Below are 21957 nucleotides of genomic sequence, written 5' to 3'. Positions count from 1 at the left end.
TGAGTCAGGCCCTGCGTGTCAATCATCTATCATGAAAATGCACTCAGGACTGCCCAGACCCCAGTCTAGTAGGGGCATTCTCTCACTTGATGCTCTCTCTTCAAATGACTCTAGCGTGTATCAGGTTGACATAAAACAAGCCAGCACTGCATGTGTTGCTTAGTGTGCTCATCATAGACCAAACACTTCAAACTAAGATTAGGGGTCCCTGGAATGCACAGAACCTTCAGAAGTAGTTCCTGCCTTTAGAGTCCTTGAAAGACAAGCCGGAGGTGTATAGCCCTAGCAAGGAGAGCCTATGTCCTATATGGTCTTGTTTCCAGAAAGTTCCTCTCCTTGCCCTTGTTAAGTCTGTGTGGCCAAGGCTGGGCCAGAATGGGCTATTTGGCTGCCATATAGTAGACACTCAGTAAATAGCTACAAAAATAAATCGAAGTCTTCTTGCCTGGGATATTTTCTGAACAGGACTCTAATAGCCCAAGAAATAAACCTGAGGGTTGAAATGAAACCAAGAAGCTTCCATAAAACAAAGAACAATGGCTGGAGTGAGTGGACAGCCTGCAGAATGGGAAGAGTCTTGGCCAAGTATATATATCTCAGGCCACAAATGTTGTGTCAAAGACTGTGCCAGTGAACTCAACAGGCAGCATATATATTCTAAAATGTTCAGCATCCTTAGCCATCAGGGCAATGCAAATCAAAAGCTAGCTTGAAATTCCACCTCATCCAAGTCAAGAAAACAAACAACACGTTCTGGTTAAGGTGTAGGGGAAATCAACGATAATTCTCCACTGATGAGTGTGCAAACTAGGATAGCCATTGCTGAACCCATGTGGAGGTTTCTCAGCTAATTGACATAGAATTACCGTATGAGTCAGCTACACCCGAAAGGGTCGGCCAACACACCAGAGAAATGCCTTATGTATCTATGTTTATAGCAGCACCCTTCACAATACCAAAGAGATGGAACCAGCGAGATGCCCATCAACTGAGGAAAAGATAAAGAAAAGGAGGTCCATCTATACAATAGAATTCCATACAGCCATTTAAAAAAAAATCATTAAAATAAATAGAACTGGAAATTGTTGTGGTGAGCTAAATAGCCAGATTCGAAAAGACAAATAGCCTTATGTTTTCTCTTGTACATAGACAGGATCTCCAATCACAGAGGAAAACAAAACATGCATCAACTGTCCTTTGTAAAGAAATCTGAGCCAGACAGTGGTGGCACACGCCTTTAATCCCAGCACTTGGGAGGCAGAGAGAGGTGAATTTTTGAGTTCGAGGCCAGCCTGGTCTACAGAGTGAGTTCCAGGACAGCCAGGACTACACAGAGAAACCCTGTCTCAAAAAATTAAAAGAAAAAAAAAAAAAAAAAGAAAAGAAATCTGAGAGCTCAGGAATGGGAAACCCTATTTCTAGTCAGCAGGGGGGGTTGGGAGGTTACAGTGGGCCCATCTCCTGGGGCATCACATGGACATGCTGCAGGAAGCACAGTGTCCCAGATCTGATGTTCTCTCCCAGTACAAAGAAGAGCCCCCTGGGAGATCTGCAAACTCCACGGCCCTGGTTCACAAGCATTCCGAAGTAGAGTGATACTCCCTTGGGGGAGGAAATGCTTGCAGGCACTGGCCTGGGAACCCCTGCCTTGATGACCACTTGCTGTGAGGGACACTTGGCAGCTCTGAGAGGGGCTTTTCTATAACCATGTCTCCATATCTCAGACATGGGTGGGTGCAGACACAGTGCCAGAGGGTGCAGAGGTAAGAAGAGGGCACACAGACAGAGCAGAGAGCATGGCTGCTCAATCCTTTCCTAACTCACAAAGATTCCTCCGTCCTTAGAATAAAACCTTCTCCACCTGCAGCAGCATCAAGAAGGAAAACCAACTCCCTGGAGGAAAGAGGCTTAAGTCCGAGAAAACTAGAGGCTGTTTCTGAAAGGTGCTGGGGCTTTGGCAACCTTCCAGAGGAAGAGCTAGTAACTGGAGATCACGTACATGTCCCAGTGCTGGTCACATACAAGAGCTCAGGGGTCAGGCAGCCTCAGGGCCCAGGCCCTTCCCCCATTCCAGCGTCTTCCTCCAGAACATCCCATGGCTTCACCTCAAGGGCTGACACCCAGCTGCTAGGCAGTCTGGATCCCTGACAGCTCTGGGCTTTCCTACCTTTCTAATTTCCTGAACCACAAAGGGAAAGTGGCATGTCACCAATGTCTCACCCTGTCTGTCCCTAAGCCCCCTTTTTTTAAGGGACATGCGGAGCAAGAAGTGTAACCAAAAGACTGAGAAAGGAGGAGAGGGCAGAGGCCAGGACTCCATTATGCTAATTTAATTAGCTCTAATCTGCTGGCAGCAGGGCCTTGAAGAGAGAAAAGAGGCTTTTGTTGAAACTTGTTTGGTAGGAAGTCACCCTCACCCTCCCTCAGAGATTATGAGTGAGCCCTGACTGGGGTCCTGGTGTTGTCAAGTCTCCTTTTCACACTTCTCGGACCAGCCTCTCAACTTTTCCAGAAGGAAAATGCACCCCAGATGTTGGTCAGTAAATGGAGGGTTTTCATCTGCTGTTACGAAAGTGTATCAATAATTCAAAACCTCACACACAGCACACATACCGAGATGTCAGTCAGAGAGAGAAATGCAGCCGGTTTCTCTCCATCAATAAACCAAGGTTTTCTGATGGCCTAATTCCCTCCCTGCAGCAGACAAGAAGCCTCACAGTATCAGACATTGCCATTATGTAGCCGGACCCTGACAGCTACCCATGAGACCAGACGGCTTGTGTTTACTGAGCACCAAGTCTTCACAGGGGAGGAAAGTTAAACCCACTGGTACAGCCTTGCCTGGCACAAGCAGGACCCCAAACTTGATCCCTAGCACCACCAAAAGAAACTCTTCTAGAAAGAGCTTTGTAGCTCCTCCAGTTTCAACAGCAACACATCACTCTCCCACAATGGTCAAGTCTAAGATGCAAACTGGTTTGGATTATTTTTGTCTTGTATTTGGGGGGGGGGGAGGTTGGGGAGGGGTAATAGTGTTTTGTTTCTAACTATTTCTAACAACCAGTTTGTAAAATCTCAAAGTTTGAGAATGAGACTTGGAAGGCTTCTGAGACAACCTCTTTCCCCCACCCCCCAGCGGTCTGAAAAACAAAAGAAACAGTCTAGACAGGAAAACCCTTATGTGATAAGGATGCTAAAGTGTAGCTCTTCACAATTGGCTTCTGGCTGAGTGCTAGTAGGGAAGGACTCAGTTTTCTTTAAGGGGCTGGCCTCTGGGAGTTTGACCATGCTCCAGTGAATATAGGAGTAACACTGTCAGATTCTGTATTTCTCCTCCTCCTCTTCCTTCTCTTTCTCCTCCTTGTTCTTCTCCTTCTCCTCCTTCTCCTCCTTCTCCTCCTCCTCTTCCTCCTCTTCCTCCTCCTTTTCCTTCTCTTTCCCCTCTTCCTCCTCCTTCTTTTCCTTCTCTTTCCCCTCTTCCTCCTTCTTCCTCTTCTTCCCCCTCCTCCTCTCCTTCCTCCTCCTCTTCTCCTTTTTTTTTCTTTTGGGGGAAGTCACAAGGGTAGGGGGACCTAAAAGGACTATGAAGTGAACGTGATTGGGGTATGTGAAATTGCCCCCCAGGAAAACGATAAAAATATTATGTTGGAAAAAAATTCCTGGATGCTTAGATGCAGCTCGGGAGAGTTTCTAGATGAGAGGGGAGCTCTCCTGGCCCCTCATGGACTCATCCCTCCACTTCCATGTAGAAGGGACCAGCATCCTGCAGTAGTTATTCTAAGAGGGAGCCTAACAGAGCACTGTTTTTAGACCCTGCTTTATTTTCTTCCAAATGGCTAAGAGTACTTAGCTAGGTTTATTAAAATCACATTTGATAAACCTACTGGAAAGCTTTGTCATAACCTCCCTGCATGATGTCTGTTATCTGTACTTCCTGGGTTAGCAAGTGCATGTCGAGGAGGCAGGGATGCACACAAATGTGTTTCCTGGGGGGCTCACTTTCCTGTGCAGAACAGCACAAAAGCATCCATCCAAGTCCGCTGTAGTCTTACCTTCAGGATAACTTCACTCTCTTTAGGGTTCAAATCTCCCTAGCAATGGAGAAAATGGAAGTTCCTGCGCTAACAAATCAAAGCCTTTGGCCTCCACTGACCTTGCCTCTGTGTAGCTGAGATGGGAGCAGATGGCTGGAACTGAAAACAACTCCCTCCTCCCCGAGCCTTAGAGAACTGCCATCACCTTTCCCCAAAGGGTTCTTACCTCAGCATCCGGCTGGAAAGTGGGTACCAGATAATTGGGGAAGGCTCAAGGGGGCCAGTTCATTTCAGTTGACTTCCGGGGCACTGATAACTTCTCTCTCGGGCGCTGGCTGCGGAGCTTGGCACAGCTGGCTCTACCCTTGCCTACAGAGGAAAGAGAGAGTGCAAGCTGAAGCCAGAGCATGGGGTAAATACCATGTGGGAGTGAGCACCCTCCCCTCCCACACACACCCGTGCTCCCTCTCCCCCCCCCCACCCTGCCCCAGCAGCTCCCACCTCATAGTCCCTTGCAGAGCATACTCCTCCCCGGAAGAAGCCAGCCTCCTCCCAAATGGCTTAAGCTGGCCATCTGTTCACCCCTGTCCACCTGCTTGTGCCCAGTCTGAATAACAAATTGAGTAAAGCAAACTTTACTAGAGCCACGGAATCCATCCTGATGCTACTCAATATTAGCATGGAGAAAGGCGAGGTGAGCGAGACATCCTCAGATCCAGCCCAAGTCCAGCATCCAGACAAAGCCAGTGGCTCTGTTGCTCTCATCAAACCTGCTCAGTCTCTGTCTCTGCAGTTAGAAGTGTGAATGCAAGTTCTCATTCATTCTGGAAGCATTTCGGACTGGGTCTGAATTTTTAATCCATAGGCTACGTCTGAGAAGATAGAGTGAATTTTTAATGTAACTGCATTTGACCTTGTGCCAGAGAGATTTAGGTTCCATTTATACATTTAAAGAAACACAAAATTTAGCTGGGCGGTGGTGGCGCACGCCTTTAATCCCAGCACTCGGGAGGCAGAGGCAGGCGGATTTCTGAGTTCGAGGCCAGCCTGGTCTACAAAGTGAGTTCCAGGATAGCCAGGGCTACACAGAGAAACCCTGTCTGGAAAAATCAAAACCAAAAACAAACAAACAAACAAAACTATACATGATAGGAATACACTTTCTGTTATCATTTCCTCTAGGCTCTGCCTAACAGTTACCCAGCAACAGCTAGGTACAGGCCTGACTCATGTATAAAAGCTCTGTGTGTATGTGTGTCTGTCTGTCTCTCTCTGTCTCTCTCTGTCTCTTCTCTCTCTCTATCATTTTTTTCTCTACGCACATATCCCAGGCTGTCCTCTTCCCTTCTTTCTCTCTCTCTCTCTTTCTGTCCTCCTCTGTCCCCTTTCTTTCTCTGCCTCTACTCCCTTCCCACACCCCCTTCCCATGTCCCAAATAAAACTAGACCTGTCTTATGGCTGATACCTCAGGGAAATGCCTCAGCACGGGCCCCCGCTAAGACACCCCCTCCCTTCATATCATACCTCATTTTATAAAACATATGGCTTTCTGATTCTTGTTTTATCTTTGTCAGTCACATTTTTTTAATAAAGATGGTAATGGGTGAGGTGTGGTTTAATGTGAGTCCTCACAGTGTTCTGCGGTGCCATTTAATGGCTACATAATATGTATGTATCCCTGAGTCCCCTGTGATTCTCATGCAGTGCCCTACCATAAATTCTATGAAGCATTCAAAGGTTGACATTTAAGTCCCCACTAATTCTTTTTGTGCTAGTTACAAATATTTGAAACTGTATCACCCCCACACTCCCAAACAATAAAGCTTTAGAGATACATCACAACAAAGAAGTGAAAGACCTCTACAACAAAAACTCTGAGATACTGAAAAGGGAGACCATAGAAAAGATTAGACAACGGAAAGACCTTCCATGCTCCTGGGGTGGCAGAATTTATGTGGTCAAAATGGCTGGTGCTACCAAAGTTAACTTGCTAACATCCTATCTCACAAGTTCAGGGAAAGAAACAATTCAAGAATTGGCATGGAACCACAGAAGGCCATGAACAGACAAAGCAGTCCTAGAGAGTCAGGCCACAGCTGAAGCTGTCACACACAATGCCTGGTGTCAGATTATATACTACAGCGCTGCAATGATAAAGACAGGTGTCCAAATACACATGAAGACCAATGCAATAGAACAAAGGATGCAAAAATCAATGCTACACTGTGCCTACCTATGTCTTGGCAATGGATGTAAAGACATGCCAAGGGGACAAAGAAGATAGCCTGTTCAACAAACAGGGCTGGCAATGCTGGGTTTCATTGGCAGAAGATGAAATTAGAGTCATGCCTCCACCTTAGACAAAACTTATTGCAAAGTGGATCAAAGGTCTTTATTTAAAACCTGACACACCTCAGGATGTAGAAGGAAACATAGGGAATGCTCTTCATCGGGGTAAGCAAGAACTTTTTAACCAGAACACCAATAGCAAAGGAGCTAACCCCTAACTATTAACAGATGGAGCTATTCGAAAATCAAGTTTCTGCCCAACAAAGGGATCAGTCAGCAGGGCACACACAGCCCACAGAAGGGAAAATCTTCACCAGTTACACTTCAGAAGCTAATAGCCAGAATTACGAAGAATCGCATACACTGCAATCCAAGAAAACAAAATTGCCAATTAACAAATAAGCAAAGGAACTGAACAGATGGTTTTTTGAAAAAGGAAAAAGAAATGCAAAAGGGCCAATACATATTTTTTAAAGTTTTCAATCTCCCCATCGGGAACAATGAATTAAAACGACTTTGGGATACCATCTAATCCCAGTCAGAATGGCTGCCATCAACAAGTCTGACAAGTGTTGGAGAGGCCACTGGAGAAAGGAATCCTTGTTCACTGTTGGTGGGAGTGCAAATTAATACAGCCATTGTGGAAATTAGTTTGAATATTTCTCAAAAAACTAAAAATAGAACTACCATCTGACCCAGCTGTTTCACTCCTGGGCACACACCCAGGATTCCTGGCCTTCCCATAAAGATGTCTGCACGTCATTTTGCTTGCTGCCTTGTTCACCATAGCAAACAATTGGGACAACCTATCTGCTCATCAACAGATAAATGGATAATGGACATATGGTGTGTGTGTGTGTGTGTGTGTGTGCATGCTATTCAGCTCTAAAGAGAAATAAAACTGAAAAATTTGCAGAGAAAGACAGAAGAATTTGGAATGCTTGGAATGAATAGCATTAAACAAGATCACATAATCGCAGAAAGAAATAACACTTGTTCTTCGAAGGAGAAACCCAGCCAATAATATTTGTTTACATGTAAGCAAATGGACTTGTGGGCACCGTGTAACACGCAGACAGAACAAGGGAGGGTAACAATCAGGGAAGAAAGGAGGACTGCACGCAGGCAAAGGCCATGAGTCACAAAAGAAGATTAGAGACACTTGTTTTTGTATTTCAACAATGCCGTGCATTTTTCATTTTTTGGTACATAAAATGTATTTGATACTGGAAACTCAAACTCTAATGTGAAGTCCCACAGCTTCAGATATTCTAACTGTTGATACATTCAGACTTTGGCTCTGCCTAATCTTAGTGTGGAATACTTTTTGGATGAATATATGATATATATCATATACATACATATACATGTATCATATATAATATATATAATATATACATACATATATGAAAGCCATAATTCATTCCTTAAACCACAGTCTTGGAAACCAAATTGCTGAATCAAAGACTTTCCAAATTGCTCAGGTTTCTGCATTCTGGAAATATGCAACCCCTAAGGCCACCATGCTAGGGAGGAGTACGTCCCTCCTCCACAGCCACACCAGTGGAAATGAATATGGGTTAGCAGAAGTCTGGCTTTCTTGTGCTCCCAGCAAGCTCAGCTTCGGTCTAAGATGCTCGGGGAGGGGATGCCTGAGAATGAACAAGCAAGAAGTGAGAAATCCATGCAGGGCAGGAAAGGGGCAGTCCAAACACAAAGCCAAATGTACAGGTGAAGAAAAAGTCTTAGAGGCAACAAAAACCAAGGGGTAAACAAAAGCAGGAACCTGAAGCTGGCCTTGCCCTGTGCAGGGCTGGAAGGATCAAGGCTTCACAAGGATTAAGACAGAGTACAGTGAACAGTAAAAGCAACAGGTGATACCAAAAAAAGAGTTGCTGGAGGCCTTGGGAACCTTGCTGCTGTGTATAATTAATGTTAACAAAACACCAGAAAGCAGCCAGAGACTCTGGGGTGAAGGCGGGCAGCCAGCTCAGAGAGCTGCAAGCTCACAGCCAGCCAGAGATCAGCACCAGGTCCTTCAGAAAGGGGCTTTCCCCAGAACAAAAGAGCCCTGGGCAGCTGGCTCGCCAGCCTCCTTCATGGGGAAATACACACACAAACACACACACACACACACACACACACACACACACACACACACACACGTCTTTTCTGTAGTCAGCCTTCTTGCCATCTTTGATTCTAAGTTTTATTTAGTGATTGTCACGTTTTATTTAGTGAGAGATAGGTAAATAATTCACCAGGTGATCTATCCAAACAAATGGTGGGATTTCTGAGACCCAGATGTCACCAGCAAGAGACCCACTCCCCTGGCTTTTCCTAGTTGACTATCCCGATATACCCATCACTGGAGCCCCAACAGCTGGAGGCTCCTGATGGGTTGTGGACTCCCTGGAGGCTTTGCAAGCTCTTAAGTAAATAGCTTACAGGGCTTCCAACATTCCTGACAGATACACGTCACTCACACTCCTGGGCCCGTCCTGGTTTATGATGGGTAGACTCTAAGGATAATTAAATAAAGTAGGCTGACCAGATATTGTTTCAAAGATTGAGAGTAGGCCTTAGGGTTAAAGAAAAGTAGCAGGAACCTGTGCTAAGCAAATATCACACACATTATTGAGGAAGGAACAGATCAGACCCAGAGACAGTACACGCTCCATGGCCGCAGTAGTTATGAAGTCTCTATGCTCCATGGCCGCAGTAGTTATGAAGTCTCTATGTTCACCCTGACTACCTTTTGAAAAACCTCCTTTTGATGGAATTTGTGTGAAATGAATGCACTACCCCAACAAAACAGTCTCTCCGGGACTCTATGTCTGCAGCCATCACGGGCTGTGAACCAACTGGAGTTGTACAGCCTGCTGAGGCTTTCTGCGCACAAGGAGCAGGTTAGTGGTCCCCTCGAGTAACCCCTCATCATCCCTAAGCAGCCCATGTGAGCGTGTGTCCCCTTGTCTCCAAGCAGCTGACAGTCCATCAACACTCCCAACCCTATCTGTCTCTCCCAGAAGCTCCCACCAATGACCCTTCGGATCGCACGAGGGTAGCCAAGGCTTTCCCGTGGGTATGTTCTGTTTGATTATCCCCACCTCATTGTACAGTCCACCCTGCCTTGCTACTCTGACAGCAACTCAGCCAGTCTCTCTTTTCTCCCACCCAGAAGCCCCCAGAAGACAAAAAGTCTAAGAAAGGGGCTGTCCTGGGGTTACTTGCCTTCTGGAATGCTTCCTCTAAACTACTGATGGCATGAGGAACAGACCACAGACCACAGTCAAGGTCTCAAGAGCCGTGCCAGCAACCCAAGAAACCTACAAACTGACCAAGAACGTAGCCTGAGAATTTCATGGCCCAGCCTCAAGAAGCAGAACAATGCTAAAAAGTCCTGTTTACAGTCAGGCTGGCCTGTCACAGGTGTGGTGCACAGGCCAGGTCCCTGGCATTCGGGAGCAGCTACCGTGAGGCACAGGGAGCTAGAATAGAGGAGTATTCTGTTGACTATGGAGCCATTATTCCACAGTTTGGGAATGGGGGCAGTGTTTCTGATAACATTTGGGCATGCATGTAGATTTGCTAAGTGCTTTTACAAAATCCTTACACAGGAGATACCCCCAAGAGCTGAGCCCTGTAAATCTTCTGAGCACTGAAGTCAAGTGAGAAGACACTATAATGGAAACTCTATATGGACCTCTGATAACATCAAGAGGCTTCTGGGATAGCCCTCTATCCCCTCTGTCCTCTCCACCCACAAGATGCATGCTCTCTCTAGAAGGTTCATCTGTTGAGGCCCCAGCCCAGCATTAGGGGATTCCTATCTCAAACAAAGGGTTAGCTGCAGCTGTTCCCTGTGTTCGTTCTCTCTCTCTCTCTCTCTCTCTCTCTCTCTCTCTCTCTCATTTATCAGCTGCCATGCTAGGCACCCTGTTCCAATTGACTTCTCTATTCCTCACACACTCCTGTAAGGCAAGGCGTGTTCTGCTCATTTGCTGACAAAGTGACAAGAGATTTAGTAAGGAACCTAAGCACAGAGCTAGGAAGTGACTACAAATGTCACAGGCAGACCTGCCTCCTAACAATCTCTGCTCACTCCAAGGGAGGAGCTGAAATTAAATGGGAGCCGGGGACAAAAGCCCCAGAGTGGAGTGGTTCCTAACACACAGAGGGAAAAGGCCCAGTTCATTTTCAGAGCATCAGGTCACCTGCCCTATGGAAAAGACCCCCATGGAGAAAATACTCAACCACACGGTGAGCTTAGGTCTACATCGGTCACCCTTGCAATCTCAGCACGCATCTGGATACTTGAAACACTGAGTCCCCCTTCTAAGCAAAGCAGAGCCCATTCGTGACCCTTCTTGAGTTCCAGCAGGCTCAGCACAGTAGCAGCAGCCCCTGCCCACCCCCCCAGCCTTGGTTCCTGCTGCCAAAATGCCACCACCTTTCATCTCTTAGCTACTTCTATGCTCCTGCTGGCATATGCAAACCACATACTTACATGGCTCTTGTTTTTAGTATTAGGTGTTAGTCATGTACTTCCTATTATGCAAAAGAAAGATGTGGTTCTCTTTGAGCCCACATACGTCTCCTGACAAAGCTACACCACTCCGTTTAAGTAAGCCTCCGCGCGTCTCATTATGTGATCATGTGGTTACACTCACAGTAGAGACATGTGATGTGTCTCAGCTTACTCCCTTCACACACAGCTCTGAACTGTCATTTCAGGAGTCCACAACCATCTCCTGTTTGAATGCTTGGTTTTCTGTATAAATCTCACGAATCCAGCCAATTCTTTCCCCCCCCCCCGCCCCTCCCAAGCCAGACAGCTCATCAAAGTACAAACAAACACCGTTATGCAATCAATAGGCTTCTTGGGTTTTTGTTTTCTTGAAGCTCTTTCCTTCTGAAAATTTCTCTCCTCCTACACCAACCCAAACTAGTTTGCTTCAGGCCTAACAGGCTATCTCTCCCTTTACTCTTTCTAGTTTACTCCCCGGTTAGAGGAGCAGATGCAGTCGGTGGCTCCTCAGAAAGCCTCCGTGGGAGGCGAGAAAACTGGTGCTCCTTGCATCTGAGAACACCATTATTCCTCCCACGAGTCTGATTAATAGATTATTCTGAGTCTGGCAGAACGCCTCAGAGACCATATCCTCTTGAAGCTTAACTTTTACATGTATTTATTTATGTAGTGTGCATGTGCACACACGAGAATGCCATAGTGTGTGTGTGTGTGTGTGTGTGTGTGTGTGTGTGTGTGTGTGTCTGAGATTGACACAAAGGAATTGGTTTGGGGGACCCTGGGGATTGAACTCAGAGTGTCTGGGTAGATAGCAAGAGCTTTTATCCACTGGACAGCTCTGGATTCAGTGGCTTTAAGCCAGTGTTAGCATCTTTCTGTTCTCACGTAGAATCCGTTCAGGTCCCAGAGTTTCACTTCTCACCTATTTATCTGCATCCACTGGCCACACCCCGCCACTGTCCAGCTGTCGTCCGTCTGTTCATTCACTACATGCCTTTTTCTCTTCTTCATTTGTACTGCTTTGTTCCACGTGCTCGGTCACTTTTTCTATCTTGCAACCTACACCCTTCAGTTCTCTCTCTCGGTTTGTTTTCCTTTTATTGAAAATAGTTTTTCTCTTTGTAAAATATATTCAGACTATGTTTTCCCCTCCCCCACGTTCTTCAAATTCCTCCCAAACCCCATCCCCCATCAGAATCCACACCAGTTCTGTCTCTCCTTAGAAAACATGGCATTGAGGAATAATAATAAGACAAAACAAAGAGAAGAAAAGGCTCTGTTTGTTTAGTGCTTTGTTTGATTGATTGATTGATTGATTGATTGATTGATTGATTGATTGAAATAGGTCCTCTGGTAGCCAGGCTGGCCTGGTTGCTTGCTATGTAGCCGTGGATGCCCTTGACTTTGTAATCCTTACATGTCAAGTGGCCACTTTCAAGAGCTGAGCTCACAGGCGTACACAGCTCATGTGGTGCTGAGTCAGTGCCCAGAACCTCCTGCAGCTAGGTAAGAAGCACTCTACCAACTCAGCTACCTCCTGAGCCCTACACTTTTCTTGTTAGTTCTCTAACACTTTCTCCTTCTGTATTCCTGATCTCTTGTTTGGTACATCTTAGTATTCCGATATTTTAGAATAACCCACTCATTTTCCATTCCACGGCTTTCTTGATTTCAATTTTCTAATACGGACCCTGTAGCTATTTCCTTCAGCTCTCAAGCTTTTAGTTCCAAGAGTCCATTCTCCTCCTCTGGGCTCTCATTGCTACATGCATCTCTCCCTCACCACCCTTTTACTTCTGAGTCTAGCATTACAGTTCCACATCCCCAAGTCCTTAAGTTTTCCTCTGCTCTTTATAGTGCCTCCGTTTCTCCAGGTTGTTGTTGTTGCTGTATCTCTGTGTTGCTGTTTATGTGTGTTGTTGCATCTCTGTGTTGCTGTTGTGTATGGTGGTGGTGGTGGTGTATGTGTGTGTGCTGTTGTTGCTGTTGTTATCTGTTGGTTTCTGTCTTTCACGTCTCAACTCCTCTCAGATATCTGACGTTCCTTGGACATCCTGTCAAATTCTAAAGTTAAGCACAAAAAGGACTTATTACCCACGTATTAGTGAGTACACACATTGCACATCCTTTTGGGTCTGAATTACCTCATTCAGGATGGTATTTTCTAGTTCCATTCATTTGTCTACAAAACTCAGGATGACCTCACTCTTAATAGCTGAGTAGTATTCCATTGTGTAAATGAACCACATTTTCTGTATCCATTCTTCTGTTATGGGACATCTAGGTTGTTTCCAGCTTCTGGCTATCATAAATAAGGCCGTTATGAACATAGTGGAATACGTGCCCCTGTGGCATGGTGGGGTGTTTTTTGGGTATATTCCCGAAAGTGGAATAGCTGGGTGCTGAGGACTGGGTGCTGAGCTGGGAGGTCTTACCTCAGAAACACTGAGATCACTTTGTACATTTTATTGAGGAACTCCTAATATAAGAATCTGTAGGCCTTTTAGTCGGGCTGTCAAAGAGAGCATCAGTCTAGCTAGTGTGGGCGGTTGGCCAGACTCACTGTGGACCTGGAGGTACCTGCCCACTCCTTCCCTCTGGGGCAGAACACCATGTCACACACAGCCTTCTCATTTGGGTCTTCTTTTTTACTTTATGTGTATGACTGCCTTGCTCACATGTATGTCTGTGAATCACAAGTGTGCCTGATGCCCAGGGAGGCAAAAAGAGAACATCATCCTGGAGTTACGGATGGTTGTGAACCACCATGTGCGTGCTGGGAATTGAACCCAGGTCCTTGGCAAGAACACGTGCTCTTAACCGCAGAGCCATCTCTCTGGCCCCTCGTGACAGGTCCCTGTCATCTCTGAAAGCTTAATATGCTCTTGGAAATATCTTTAAAGGAAATAGTACCTACAAAAATATGCATAACTTTATGTAGGTCCTCACCTCAATTGCACCAAGGAAGCTAACAATAAAACTTGATTTCTGCTTTGAAATTAATCATGGGGCATTCAATTTGTGTTTCTTATGCCTCCAGTCACATCCAGAGAGATTTTGTCTCTCAGTGAGGGCTGTATGCTCTACAAGGCGTGGGAAATTAGGGCAGCTTAAGTAAGGGGTGAATGCCAGGAGGAGCAGACTTGACAGAAAGAACAGCTGATGGTGTGGACACTGGGGAGGTCTCCCTCATCGCTCTAGTCTAGCAAGCTGTGCCATTTTGAGAAAGTTACTTCACCTCTCTGGGTCTTGGTCTTCTCACCTATAAACTGTGAGTTACTCTGGTTAACTCTGAAGTGATGCTGGGAGGATTTAGTTCAATTCCCTAGTGTTTTATTTTGGAACTGGGTCCTAGGAGACTAGTTATGGATAAGGAGAGATGAAATCCTCCCTTGGCCTCATAGAAAGAACTCCCTATTGGAAAACCACAGAGCGTAAGTAAGTCAGCTGGCCTTGTATGCTGTAGGGAACAGCACAGCTGGCTAAAAGGGCAGAGCCAAGTTTGAGAGGAGAAAGCACAGATCACTACTTTATATAAGGCTGGTGAATTATCTGTCAAAATGACACTCACATACAAGCCAGAAGAGGTGGAACAAACCACAGGATTGTGGGGTAGCAGGACAGCTTGGAGGCATCAGAAAGCACAGAGGTTCTAAGGTTCTCTGTTTGAGATACAGGCCTCGATAAAGAAGCAAAAGGAAGAGGCACACTGTGGGGGGCAGATGTCGAAGAGCACTTTACAGCTTTTGAAAAGAGAAATCACATGTTGCTGCAACTTTTGAAATGACAACTCTGGTGCTTTCTTGAAAATAAGCCATAGAAGCTAGAAAATATAAGCAGGCCCAGGTACAAAATTATCCTGCAAATTAAAAATAGAGACGAGCCTGTCTTGAGTCAAACTCGGTGAATCAAATAACTAATCCACCTCTTGGCTTACTACAAAGGTACAGCTGGCATGGTTGGCATTCATGGATGGAGACCCGAAGGATCATCTGGAAGGACTCTGGAGTTGTAAGTCCTAACTCAAGTCTACTGGAGGTGGCAGCTACTTCAGAAGACAGCAGCTCAGTTTCAGGTTTGTTGCATTTGGGGTGTGTGCTACTCACCCAAGGAAGGTTTCCCAGTGGATGTTTAAACATACCAGCATGGGATACAGGGGAAAGGTCTGGGACATAGATACCAAGAGAGAGTTGTCAGCATAGCAAACTGAATGAGATCAGGGACTGAGGTACAGGAAAGAGGCCACTGTGGGCCACTCCAAAGTGACCAGGAGACAATGAGCCAACCACAGAAAGTGAGCAAAGATGGCTAAAGAAGAGAGCAAAGAGAAGATGCCTTTAAAGTGGGATGGGACAAGCAATTATATGAGTCCTACAGAGAAACAAGACAAGGCTCAAGATGTGACCACTGCATTTGGCAGATGATGGATGGCCCGGATTGGTAGATGCTTGGGGAGAAACAGGCTTAGGTAGGAGTGAGTGAAGAGAAGCAGCAGGACAGGAAGAGACAGACGCATTTCACTAAAGGGCATAAGAAACCAGAGGGAATGTACCATATACTCAAACGGTAGGATAGAGACAGAGCAGCCATTCAGAGATAGGTAGATGAATAGACGGTAGACGGTAAGTAGATCCATTATAGACGGGGCAGGGCAGGGGGAATATCACAACAGAGAAATAGTATTGCTGAGAGAAGGAAGAGCTGCCAGAGTCACACCCTTAATGAAGACAGAATAATATATATTACGAATAAAGAGGGCGAGTCAGTAGGACTGCAGTGGTTTGGAGAAGAGTGGCCCCATGGGCTCACGTATTTTAATGCTTAGTCACTAGGAAGTAGAACTCTAGGATGGTATTGGAAGGGTTAGGAAGCATGGAGGAAGTGTGTCACTGAGGGTGGGCTCTGAGGTTTCAAATCCCCAAGCCAGGCCCAGGGTCTTTTCTCTCTTGGCCTACAGATCAGAATGTAGCTTACACACTTCTCCAACATACTTGCCTGCCACCGTGCTCCCTGCCACCGTGCTCCCTGACATGATGAAAGGCTTAAAATCTGAAACTACGAGCAAGCTCCCAACTCTAAATGCTTTCTTTTTATAGTTGCCAAGGTCACAGTATTGCTCTTAAGAGCAATAGAACGGTGACTAAGATACAGGAGCATCCATGGTAATGGGAAGGAATGAGAACCACGTGGACACAGCTTTGGTGATGGAGCTGCATTAAGGTCTCATTATCGGTGTCTCCAAAAGCTCGTAAGTTGTATTCCTAACATGCAGTACAATGACCTTAGAAGCTGAAGCTGATGAAGTCTGAAAGGCTCGTCACTGATGGTGTTAGTGTTCTTGTAGAAGAAACCCGAGTGAGCCAGCAGCCTTTACGTATACCAGCTGGGAACTAGGAAGTGATTTTGTCAATGCCTTAATCGTGGCCTTCTCAACCTCAGTTGACACTGCTTGTTACAGTGACCTGAACTGACTAAGACACGTGACACCGATGCTCTCTTCATCAACACCATTTCTCAGGCAAATGTGAAGCAAGGTTACTAAGGTAAGAGTAAGACAGTAAACCCTAGGCTGTGTGGTTTCGGTGCATGCTTTTAATACCAGCACTTGGGAGACAGAAGTACTTCCAGGACAATGTGATCTACATGAGCGAGTTCCAGGACAGCCAAGGCTACACAGAGAAACCCTGTCTCAGAAAGAGAGAGAGACAGAGACAGAGAGACAGAGAACCCTAGCTATCAAGAAGGTGATGTAAGCCTTCTGAAGAGAAAGAAGAGAGCAGAACAATGGTTCCTGTCCACGACTGCCTGGGGAACAACTGCCGAGTTTTAAGAAAAGGCTAGTGCCCAGAAACACCCTACAGAGACTTCAATTTCCTTAGCTTAGGGCAGAATCGAGACTACATTGAGATATACTAACAGAAGCCACAGGTAGGACACAGGACCAAGGAGATGGTATCTGAGCTAGGGAGACCAGCAGGATGGAGGTGAGTCACTACTTCTCGCCTTTATTTCCTTTGTGAGGCAGGCATGGTGCAGACTGGATTTAATTGGACCGAATTAGAGAAACACAAAGCCCTGTCCTCTGCCTGGGCATGGAGTGGAGCCCAGCAACTGAAGATGCCCTACATTTGCTCTTCTCCTCATCAGCTAAGTGACCTGTAACAGCCTTGTAGATCTTATGTTTCTGTCTCAAATAACTCATCAAACGCCCGCCACAGGGCACCCGCCAAGTAGTTAGTAGATTACTGAGTCCTTGAATCCCCCAGTTCTTTTTGACATTAAATGCTGCCTGCGATGTCCCTGAACTTTCCAACAACAGCAGACATCACTCTTGCCCACTTACTTACTCTCTCTCTCTCTCTCTCTCTCTCTCTCTCTCTCTCTCTCTCTCTCATCATGACGTCAGCAGGTCAAGACTCCTGGATTGTGAAGCTCTTCTTGCCCACACTACTTGAATGCTGCTCTGCCTCTGGAAGCTCTGCATCTGCAGATCTTGTCTAATGATGAATCCCACACCCCCACTCCTTTGGAAAGGCCCACCTCTGACCTGAACCCTGAGCTGACAAGTAGCCCATAATGTTCTCTTATAATCAAGCTTGGTGGCATTCCTGCCAGTGTTGATCCACCTGCTGGGAAAAGGCTGTAGACCTTGTCCTAACCCAATCGAGGTGGACTCAAATGCCAGCAGGCGTAGATGCCCTAAAGGGTTGCTTGTCAAGGAAGCCACTACCTCATGATGTCTAGGGCCAAATTCCAACAGTGACCATCATATCTGGTCCTACTATTTCCTCCTGATTCCTACCTTAAATGTCTGGAAAACTCTTTTGGGGGGGAGGGTTTCCTATCTCTTCTCTGGCCTTGTCATTCTTCTTCCTCCCTCAGCAACTGGTCCATCTCTTATGCTCCACTACACATGGCCCTCTCTCCTCACAGACTGACAGCTCCTCCAGAAATTGTTTCTCATGCCTTTGTCTGTGCAGTGCCTAGCAGAATCTGGTCCACTGGGCGAGCAACAACTGAGAATAACCATTAAAAAGAGCTGCCATCTTGAATTTTGTAATTAAAGCTACACTTTATGTAAAGAAATGTGATTTACAAGTTAAATAATGTAATAATGTAATAAATGATTTGATATAGATAGATACAGTTATAAAGAGAAGAAAAAAGGGATAGTATCAGGTTACAAAGTCCCTCTCCCCCAAAACATTTTTTCAATTACTATTTCAGGGTCGGGGAGGTGGCTCAGCAGTTCTGAGCACTCGCTCATGCAGAGGACCTGTTTCTGACTCCCACATGGCAGCTCACAAGCATCCATCATTCAGATTCCAGGAAATCAGATGTCATCTTCTGACTTCCTTGGGTACAAGGCATGCATGTGATGCACAGACACACATGCAAGCAAAAGCATTCATAACCATGAAAAAGTAAATAAATCTAAACAAAAGGATCACATTTTCTAAGTGGGCTGATATGACAAAACTTCCAAACTCATTGTGGTAGCTGGACTAGGAATGGCCCCCACAGACTCATGTGTTCAAATGCTTGGCTCATGGAGGATGAGTGCCACCACTAGGTGTGGCGTTGTTAGAGGAGGTGTATCACTGTGTAGGTGGGCTTTGGGGTCTCCTATGCTCAGGTTCCACTCCTGGCTGCATTCGGGTCAAGATATAGAACTCTCAGCTCCTCTAGAAGACACTGCCATGCTCCCTACCATGATGATAATGGACTGACCGTCTGAAACTGTAAGCCAACCCTAATTAAATATTGTCCTTTACAAGAGATGACTTGGTCATGGTGTCTCTTCTCAGCAACCCTAACTAAGGCACTAGTCATGTCCACTTCTATTGCTCGAGTGGTCAATGGAATTAAAAAGAAGGCCCAGCTTCCACAAACACTGCCTCAAAGGAAGAACACATGCTGGACTCTTCTGGAATGGAAACATGATTGTTGCTACTTGGAAACAGGAAAATTGAATCCACATACCCACTCCCTACAGAATGAAAGAAAAGAAAACACTATGATGACGTTGAAACTAGAAAGTAACAGCTTTAATACTCTCTTTCCTGACTCTCGCCCTTCTGCCTACACTCTGTCCTTCCTTGCATGACCTCCTTTCTAAAGTTTGCCCCCACTCACACCCATTGACCTAGGGCACATATAGACTACAGGACAGAAGCTGAATATGAGGACAGACATGTGGCTTGTTGCCTTTCCGAGGTAAAGTCACCTCACTCAATATTATACTTTTCTGGACCTTCCATCTTCCTGCAATTTCCTTTCTTCCTTCCTTCCTTCCTTCCTTCCTTCCTTCCTTCCTTCCTTCCTTCCTTTCTTTCTTTCTTTCTTTCTTTCTTTCTTTCTTTCTCTTTCTTTCTTTTTCTTCACAGCTGTATAGTATCCCGCTCTGTGAAAGTTCCACATTTTCATAATCCACTCATCTGTTGATTAACATCTAAGTTGATTCTGTTTCCTTGCTACTGTAAAAAAGAGCATCAATGAACACAGATGGAGGTTCAAGTATCTCTGTGGTAGGGCATAGAGTCTCATTGCCCAGGAGGACAATTGCCGGGCAGCAGGAGGCCTGTGATTGGACAGGGAAAAGGGAAGCAGAGTGAAGAGTTGCAGGGACAGAGAATGGCTCAGAGAGGAGAGAAAAGAAGTCAAGATGGAGGCGGACAGACAGGAAGCAGATCCTGATCCCACATGGTTTTAAACAGCCACAGGTAGTTATGAATATCATATAGGGATGGAATAATTGGGGTAACTTGTCTGATCTAGGTGGGCAGCTTGTATCATTATTGATTGGCTCTGAAATTATTGTGTGGGCATCTTGTGAATTGAGAATTTATTGATATATAAATCTGACTTAATTATAAACTTCTAGAGTTTTGTTTCTACCAGGTTGCTGGGTGTTGTGGTCGCTGGCTGAGGGGTAGACGGGTCGTTGCATGGGGCTGGTGCTGCGGCGAAGGGAACTCGGGAGCTCCAGCCCTGCCAGAGAGTTGGTGGGCAGAGAGTAGTTGGATGGAGCATAGGAACTTGGCGGTTCTTTTTAAATATTTCCGGCAATTTTTTAAAATTTATTTATTTGTGGACTCTCCATTGATTTGCACCATGGCTGTATAATTTGGGCTCCCACAGCAATGGCTAATGGTTTCTCTTCCCCTACATCCTCTCCAACATTTGTTATCAGATATATTGATGACAGCCATTCTGACTAGGATGAGATAGTAAGTATCTCAAATCATTTCCCTGATGACTAGGGATGTTAAACACTTTTAAAAACATTTGCTGACCATTTGTGTTTCTTCGTTTGAGAACTACCTGTTCATTTTTCTTCAGCCTATTGTAGATTGGCAGTTGTCTCTGGGTCTCTGCCCCCCGCACCCCCCGACCCGTGTCTGTCTGTCTCTGCCACCACCACCACCCCCTCTCTCTGCAGTACTTTGTAGATTCTGGATACTGAGTTGTGGTCTTTGAAACAGTTTGTTGATCCCAGTCATGTGTCCAGCTCTAGTTGAAGCATGCATGTCAATGCTATGATGTTGGAATAATTACTGCAGACTATGACGCAAAATGAGCATCTGAGAAGTTCGGTCTTCAAGTTCAAAGAGTTAACAACAAATAACACATCTGGAATTTAAACTCAAGTCCACCTAGCTGGAAAGCATGTGACTTTCCCCCAAAAGCTAAGGGCTTCCTGAGGAAGGGGGACTTGTAAAGGTGACTGGGTAGCAGCAAACTGCTCAGCCTCACCTTGTTGAGTCACCAAGACAGTCCCTGAAGGCATGGGTAGGACAGACGGAGGCTTTCAATGCAGGAGTGCTGCCCTGGGCGAGGCTGCAGGGCTCCTCTTTGCCTGCTCCCTCCCTTTTCCAAATGGACAGCCCAGAATAAGACATTCAGTGTGAAGATGAAAAGAAAAGCAGCCACATGCCTCTAGCAGGAGGCATCATCTGGGGGATTGATTCCTTACACCATCATTAGCCTCCTCCAGCTCAGGCCCTGGGCCAGCAGCCTCCAGCCCTACAGCAAGCAGCCTTTGTCAGAGCTGGCAGGCTGCCTCCTTCCCTCTCCCACCTGGAACAAACTCTGATACACTTGGTTCCCAAGGGGCTCAGACAAGCAAGGCTCCAAGCCTGGCTCCCCAGCGTAGCTCACATGGAGAGCCACACCACACTTCCTCTTCCATTTCTGCTTGACTCTCCCTCCGAAGGTCGTAATTGACAGGTAGGAAAAAAGGATTCTTTCATGAGCTGAGCACAGCTGCAAGGTGGTGCTTGCCCCAGTCAGCTACGGCTCCCTCTACCTGCTCTCCCGGCCTCCCCTGCAGGGCTGCTGTGCATGTGTCGTGGCCAAGCGTGGCCTATGATCACCAGGATTGCTGAGCTCATTCCAGGAGACGCCCCAGTGCTCAGTCATGTGTTGGGCTTGGAGCTGTGCACAATACTAAACTAACCATCCAAGAAACCGCATTCTAACACATAACTATGGTTCAAGAGATGAAAGAACTCCTCTTTTCTCTGTCGGCTTCAGGGCCTCATCTAGGCAAGGCTAAGGCTGTCTACCACTGAGCATGGTGACATAGGCCTGGCTCTCATTAGCTGAAAGATCGGTGGATTCAGACAGGTAGAGCCCTTCAACACTACAGGGTGCACTAAGTATTTACAGTAGTGTGACCATGCCTACACATGTGGGCACACATTCTCCTATGCTAAGGCTTTTGAACCTCCAGGCCATGCCAGGGTCCTCTCTATTCTTCCTAGAGTAGAAGGAAGATACTCCAGGCCACATTAAATCAGCCTGAGATCTAGACGCCCTTCCTCCTGAATATAGTTTGTCCTCATAGGTACCCACACAGAATGAAGACTGCTACCACACACCCTGCCAACCCTATCCTGCCTGTCTTTTCCCGACCACCAGCCTTTCCCAGATATGGAAGGGGAACTGCTTGCCTGGCAGTTCTCACATTCCTCCTTGTAGTACACACGTCTGGACACCCTCCTCCACCCTTGCTGAGCTGTTGACAGCCGTCCAGACCAACTCCCTACCCCAGGCATTCCCCCAGCAAGCTGGAAGGCAGGAGAAAGACTCCCTCACCAG

General features: G+C 46.2%; 1 protein-coding gene across 3 annotated transcripts in view; it reads right to left on the bottom strand.

The window, feature by feature from the left end:
- St6gal1 (ST6 beta-galactoside alpha-2,6-sialyltransferase 1) overlaps window positions 1-21957 on the bottom strand; it is a 149559-nt gene that overhangs the window by 104905 nt on the left and 22697 nt on the right. For 2 of the 3 annotated variants that reach the window (XM_021185103.3, XM_029470389.2), the window contains exon 2: window positions 4261-4403. The gene's annotated coding sequence lies outside the window, so the exon portion shown is untranslated. Of the gene's footprint in view, window positions 1-4260; window positions 4404-10833; window positions 10940-21957 lie in introns of those variants that run through there. The other variant, XM_085832514.1, reaches the window with a different exon arrangement.

This window comes from Mus caroli, unplaced genomic scaffold (assembly GCF_978045245.1).
Source record: "Mus caroli unplaced genomic scaffold, Mus_caroli_1 scaffold_17, whole genome shotgun sequence".
Taxonomy (NCBI): domain Eukaryota; kingdom Metazoa; phylum Chordata; class Mammalia; order Rodentia; family Muridae; genus Mus; species Mus caroli.
Note: the sequence above shows the minus strand (reverse complement) of the source record. Positions and strands in the feature narration are given on the sequence as shown.